Source organism: Gekko japonicus, unplaced genomic scaffold (genome assembly GCF_001447785.1).
Source record: "Gekko japonicus isolate JY-2015 unplaced genomic scaffold, Gekko_japonicus_V1.1 scaffold131, whole genome shotgun sequence".
In the NCBI taxonomy this organism is placed as follows: Eukaryota; Metazoa; Chordata; class Lepidosauria; order Squamata; family Gekkonidae; genus Gekko; species Gekko japonicus.
Window position 1 is genome coordinate 1356383 of NW_015167061.1, and position 7422 is coordinate 1363804.

Genomic DNA, 7422 nt, shown 5'->3' on the forward strand with positions numbered 1-7422 from the left:
AGGTAGGGCTTGCTGGGTATGCTGTTTGAGCTTGGGTTGCCAACCTCCAGGTAGCGCCTGGGGAGCTCCCACTATTTCCAGATGGCTGAGATCAGTTCACCTGGAGAAAATGGCTCCTTTGGAGGGGGGACCCTATGGCATTATACCCCGTTGAGGTTTCTCCCCTCCCCAAGCCCCACTCAACCCTAGATTTCCCAGCAGAGAGGAGGACTGAGTTACGAAGGCAAGCAAGTTAATAGGTAAATTAATCTTACGCCCAGATATTGTTCAGAAATTGAAAAACAGGCTGTGATCCAGTCCTCCTTGGTGAATACCAGAAACAGAAACAGAGGAAGAGGAGGAAGAAGCAGAAGCAGAAGCAGAAGCAGCAGCAGCAGCAGCAGCAGCAGCAGCAGCAGCAGCAGCAGCAGCAGCAGCAGAAGAAGAAGAAGAAGAAGAAATAATCATCATTAATTCATTGATATCCCGCCCTCCCTGCCGAGGCAGGCAAGAAGGAGGAGGAGGAGGAGAGGAGATTGGATTTATACCCCGCCCTTTACTATCCAAAGGTGTCTCAGAGTGGCTTACAAACTCCATTCCCTTCCCCTTCCCACAACAGACACCCTGTGAGGTTGGTGGGGCTGAGAGAGCTCTTTACAGAAACTGCTCTTTTTCAAGAACAGTTCTTATCAGAACTATGGCTTACCCAAGGCCATCCAGCCAGGTGCAAGTGGAAGAGTGGGGAATCAAACCCGGTTCTCCCAGATTAGAGTCTGCACACTTAACCACTACACCAAACTGGCTCCTCCTGGAAGGAGAAGGAGGTGATGGTGATGTTATTGGATTTATAGCCCGACATTCACTCAGAGGCTCAGAGCAGTTTACAATCTTCTTCCCTTCTCCCCACAACAGATACCCTGTGAGGCAGGTGGGGCTGAGAGAGCTCTTTCTAGAACTGCTCTTGAGAGAACACATGGAATTCACTGCCACAGGAGGTGGTGGTGGCTACAAGCATGGACAGCTTCAAAAGGGAATTAGATAGGCATATGGAGCAGAGGTCCATCCGTGGCTATTAGCCACAAGGTATAGATAGGGGCTCTGGGGCAAGTGATGCTCTGTCTTCTTGGTGCTTGGGGGGGCCAACAGTGGGAGGGCTTCTAATGTCCTCGCCCCACTGCTGGACCTCCTGATGGCACCTGGTATTTTTGGCCACTGTGTGACAGAGTGTTGGACTAGATGGGCCTTTGGCCTGATCCAACATTGGCGTCTCTTATGTTCTTATGTTAACAGCTCTGAGAGAATTTGTGACTGACCCAAGGTCACCCAGCTGGCTGCATGTGGAGGAGTGGGGAATCAAACCCAGTTCTCCAGATTAGAGTCTGCCGCTCTTAACCACTACACCAAACTGTCCATTTTCTTAACAAGTGGGCACAATGGCGGTTTAATTATGTTCAGATGAGACACCCCCACCCCCCAAGTATCAATCCAGATGAGGAACATCCAAGCTCAGGGAAAGGGAGAGCAACTATCTCACAACACCGCAAGCCCTCTTCTGTCATCTCCTGGCATTGCTCAAACACGGGTGCTTTATTGTCACAACAGTCTTAATTTCCTCCCCATCCAACACCATTCTCGAATGCCTTGAGCTGTGAACTGGCCAAGCAGGGATGCTGCTACTGAATTCCTCCTCCCTGCTGGTTTCACTCAAAAACCCATGTTTCCATTTCGCCTCTCCGTTGTGCAATTTGAACCCGCGGATCTATTCTCCCACTGCCGGCCTGTTATTTTTCAACACGGTTTTTCATGTCATACAAAATTGTGCAAAAAGGAACAACTCCATTTGCCGCTTTTCACTGCAGCCCTTCTTTCTTTAAAAAAATGGCACGCTGGCTCACCCTCTCCCCACAGAGTTGCAGCTCGGTAGAAGACGCTGCTAAATACCATTCCCGGCTGATCAGGGCGACTGCACTGGATTCATGTGTTGCTTCGCTTTGTAACTCTGGATGGCAAGATTAAGCCCGTCTCTCGGAGGCCTCGCAGACAAAGCAAGAGACGGTTCACGATGGCACTGCAGCCTTAATGTGCCTCATTTCCATGGTTCCAGGCTAAAACTGCCACATTTGCATTTAAATGGAGGTCTGGGAGTCTGTAAATCTCCATTTTCTTAGCGACTGGGCATAATGGCGGTTTAATCACGTTCAGATGAGACCCCCTCGGAGCATCAATCCAGAAAAGAGGAGGATGAGGAATATCCAACTCAGAGAGAGCGAGCCGGGTGGGGTGGGGTGGGGGGAGAGAGCGCTATCTCTTAACAGGCTTGGCTCAGCTCCCCCAGGCCTGAGAGAAGAAGACAGCAACAGAGAATTGGGGGGGGGGGGGGGATGCTGCTTCTTGGCTTGGCAGAGCTCCAGGGGCCTGGCTCCGAATGTCAACTTTGAGCAGAGCTGGATATTGAAAAAAGACGCAGGACTGCCGCGGAAGATGGCAGCCCTGCGTCCGTTTCCCTTCTCCGTGATGTTGGCAAGTTAGAACTGTGCCGTAATTGTAGGAATGTGCTGAGTGCTGCATCAGCTTGAAGGAGGTGGGGAAATACAGAACACGACGAAATCACATTGTGTGTTTCTACTCACCGAGTAATGGAGGGGAAAGGGATACGGTCTGTCAGTTTCTGTTGCGCCCAGAAGTGTAACGGCAGCACGGAAATGTTTTCAATAAATAAGTTTAAATAAATCACGGCCTCTTTCTGCTCCAAAGGTCCGGGGCGCCGTTTCTGTGCCTGTCCAATATCAGAGTTCATCAGGAAAGGTCCCATCAAATCAAGTATAAACCCTTTTTCATGGGATTGCTGCACTCTGCATGATTGGGAGGGACGGGGGTCTGTTATTAATCTTGTCTTGTTTTCTGATATTTTTCAATTCAGAGAATGTGCAACTGAAATGGAGTTTCATGTAAGTCTTGATGTTCCATTTAAACAAAAGCAAAAACCCATTGCATAGTTAATGCTGCGTAAATCCCAAGAGGATCATTTCCAGGTTTCTGGTACAGCCCACCAATTGGCGGTAAATGGGCTTATGTCTGGATAGTACCAGGATGGAAGTTATCCTGGGAGAAACCAATACAAACTCCAGTGATGTCCTGATTTGTAGTACATACGCAACCTGCCATGTTCGATCGATCCCACCCTGTGTGATGTGTTTTCTGGGGAAATTTGAATAGGAAAATTATCTGGAAAGTGTTTCTATTCAAATTTAAATAAATAATTTAATATTTAAATAATGTGAGCAAAAATTAAATAAGGTTAGAGAAAGGAGTCAAATCCACCATGTTCAAGCACTGGGATTTGTTCATGCTTCACATCCCACATTCAGCCATTTCCAACATGACTGATTTGCAGTACAACAGCCCTGACAAACTAGAGATAAACAGAGGTTATATTTACACATACGGGGCAGAAATGTTTCCACAGTAAAACATAGCTTTGGATAATTTTCTGGAACGTTTTTTACCCCACATCACTGACACTGCCTGCATGAAAATATAGATCTTCCAGGGGTCATTTCCTGCGGGAGCGCACAGGAGCAGAGCTCCGGTAGTAAGGAGCCCAGGGGGTGGGCACATGCAACAAGCCCCGCCCCCTGCTCCCAGCAGCCCTCAGTTAGAGCAAGAAGCAGCCAGGTAAGCTGCATAGCCCCCCCCAGCCCCCTGGTCCAAAACAGTCCAGTGGCATCTTTAAGACCAAGTTTTATTCAGGTAGGAGCTCTCCCTCCTCTGCAAGGACAGATCTACACGTCCCCCCCCCAAATAGCTAGCAATCCAAAACAGTCCAGTGGAGCCTGAGCGGTGGGTGTTGCCTTCTGACACACTTCCGGTGATGTCAGGGTGTGTGGCATATGCAAATAAGTTATGCTAATGAGTTATGCTAATGAGCTCCTGCACCTCTTTTTCTGCGAAATGACCCCTGAGATCTTCTACAGTGGCATTTCTCCTAGCGGCCCACAGCTGAAGGATGAACGGATGGTCACTTCCACCAGGACCTTCTCAGCTGTGGCACCGAGACCATGGAACTCTGTCTCTCTTGAAGTCCGCCTAGCACCGTCTTACCCATGCTCTAGGGAGATCATTTAAATATTTTTTACATTGATTTAAAGCAAGTGTGTGTCAAGCTGGTAGCTGGTTTGACATTATGATGATTGATATTCGTAGATGTGCCGGGCCTGGCCAGCCCAGAAGTGTCCTGTGCCCACCTATCACCTGCTTGCACATTCCTGATTTCCAGGAGAGAGTTGTGTGCACGCTCAGTCCCTTGGCTAGATCTCAGCCTAGGCCCAGAGGTTGCCAGTTCAAGGCCTGGCGTCTCCTGGCACCTGCGTTAATTGCACACACTTAATAACTGCTGCCAGGTGCGCAACCATGCACCCACAAGTGTCACACACTTGCCTTATTGCTTCCCACAAGGGCTTGATCCCGTAGGATTAGTCAATGTTTGCCCAGCGCTTTCGAAAGATAAAGCTCTTGTGCAAACACTCGCTCCTAATTAGGACCCCTGGCAGGGCCGTAATTGTTCCTTGCTGCATTCTGCCAGCCAAAAGCTCAGATGATGAATGGCGAGGGGTTAAGCCATGTTTAAATAGAGGTCTCCCAAATCTGTTAGGCCTGGTCGTTTCCTCCTTTGCTGTGGAACATAGCCTCATACAAACCTAAGACTCAACAGGGGCTTAGCCGAGAGCCTGCTTTCAAGGATGATAGAATCATAGAGTTGGAAGGGACCTCCAGGATCATCTAGTCCAACCCCCTGCACAATGCAGGAAACTCACAAATACTCCTCTACAGACACACACAGTGACCCCTGCTCCATGCCCAGAAGATGGCAAAGAATCTCCAGGATCACTGGTCAAAATGGCCAGGAGAAAAATTGCTGCCTGACCCCAAAGTGGTGATCAGCATTCCCCTGGGTGAGTAAGAAAGGGCCACGAGAACTAAGCACTGAGCAGACCTAGAAAACACGTAGTCATGAGAAAAGGGCTCTGTGCACATGCAGAGTGCTTTCCCCGAACCAGCTCACTTTCCTCTGGGGGAGTCCTCCCTATCTATCGCTTGAGTCTTGCTGTATCTGTGCTTTGAACGGATTCTATTCGCCAAGCGCAGTCGGCCTGCTGCCCACTCCCTTTTCTCACAATATCTCTGCCATCTTGGTTCTTTTACAGGAGGTTTTACACAGCAATGTCAGGATCAACCCATTGGTGGGAAACTTGCAGTAAAGAACTAGCCGGCAGGGTTAGACCAAGGGTCCACCTAGTCCAGGGTTTGGTTTCCCACCGTGGCTGACTGGATGCCTCCAGGCAGCTCAAGAGCACCTGGGTTCTTCTGAGGGAGACATTCCAAGGAGTCTCAGGTGGGGTCGCCGTGTCTGTCTGAAGCAACTGAACAAAGTGTGAGTCCAGAGGCACCTTTGAGACCAACAAAGTTTAATTCTGGGTAGAAGCTTGTAGAGCAGGTAGAGAAAGAGGTCCTTTTCTCCCTTTCTCACAAGACAAGAACTCGTGGGCACTCCATGAAATTGCTGAGCGGTCGGGGTTAGAACGGATAAAAGGAAGTACTTCTTCACCCAAAGAGTGATTAACACTTGGAATTCACTGCCACAGGAGGTGGTGGCAGCTACAAGCATGGACAGCTTCAAGAGGGAATTGGATAAGCATATGGAGCAGAGGTCCATCATTGAAGAAAAAGAGATTGGATTTATACCCCACCCTTCACTTGGAGTCTCAGAGTGGCTTACAAACTCCTTTCCCTTCCCCTCCCCACAACAGACACCCTGTGAGGTAGGTGGGGCTGAGAGAGCTCTCTCCAGAACTGCCTTTTCAAGGACAGCACTTGTCAGAACTGTGGCTTGCCCAAGGTCATCCAGCAGTGGCAAGTGGAGGAGTGGGGAATCAAACCCGGTTCTCCCAGAGTCCATACAATTAACAACTACACCAAACTGGCTATTAGCCACAAGGTATAGATAGGAACTCTCAGGCTGGGGCAAGGGATGCTCTGTATTCTTGGTGCTGGGGGGGGCAACAGTGTGGGGGGGCTTCTAGTGTCCTGGCCCCACTGGTGGACCTCCTGGTGGCACCTGGTATTTTTGGCCACTGTGTGACACAGAGTGTTGGACTGGATGGACCAATCCAACATTGGCTTCTCTTATGTTCTTAAGCTTTCATGCGCCTGCATACCCAGAATTAAACTTTGTTGGTCTTAAAGGTGCCACTGGACTCAGACTTCACTCTGTTCCAAGCAGTCGTGGCTTGTAAGAGCTCAGCTGTACCAGACCGAAGGCCCTTCTGATCCAGCGTCCTGCTTCCGACCTTGGCCAGTTGGATGCTTCCGGGAAGACTGCAGTTATTACGGGAAGGTGATGACACCCTCTGAAATTTCCTCAGTGTCCAGTTCTTGGAGGTAGACTGCCTCTAACCAGGGAGTCTCCATTTCTAGTTAGCACAAGCAATTGGCACCGGGAGACCAATTCTCTCTGGGTTCTCAGGAGACCTCCAAGAAGTTCACCAGCAGGGTGTAAAGGGACACAACGCACTGGTTCACCCCACCCGTTTCCTTTCAGAGAACAGATGAGGAATCAGAACTTTTTGGTTCCATGAAGGTCAGCCTGGTCTACTCAGACTGGCAGCCGCTCCCCAGGGTCTCAGGTAGAGGTCTTTCTCATCCTTCCAACTGGAAATATCAAGTATTGAACCTCCGTTTGAAATGGAATCTTTAGTATTAAACTATTGGCCTACTGCCGAAGGTCGTATGCCTAATTCTTGTCTAATAGAAATACTTTGTGCACAGTCATCACTAGGTTTCGGAAAGATGACAAAAGACCTACCGTATCTGATTGGTTTTTGAAAGTTCAGGAACTTTGTATAATGGACCAATTAGCAGACTCCGTGCTACCAGGTGAATCTATACCTCGAACTTTGTTAGAATTTGGTTTCCAGTTCTTGAGTACTTTGCTTCTCAAAAGGGATTTAAACCTGTTCTCGAAAAACTATTAACGTTCTGTACTAGTTTGAATGTTCTCTCTTAGTTCTAAATTCATAAATGTTACATCCTTCTTCCAACAAAGCAGTTTATTATTTTTTTGCTATATTACTGTTACAATTGTTTATTTGTAACCGATTGTTGTTATCACTTCTTTGTTAAGCTTGTATATGTTTATCAATTGTAATAAAGCTTTTTGGAAATTAAAAAAAAATAAAGTATTGAACCTGGGACCTTCTGCGTCCCAAGTAGATGCTTTGCCACTGAGTCATGGCCCCTCCCCAAACATGCTTTAATTCATACCCATTAAAACCACCAGAGCTTGTTTTTTCTGAACTGGAAAGACGCCCGCGTCTTCTCAAGACAGACATGCTCCAAACTCTACCCACCAAGCGCTGCGTGTCCCGTCCCCCCCGCCCCGACACT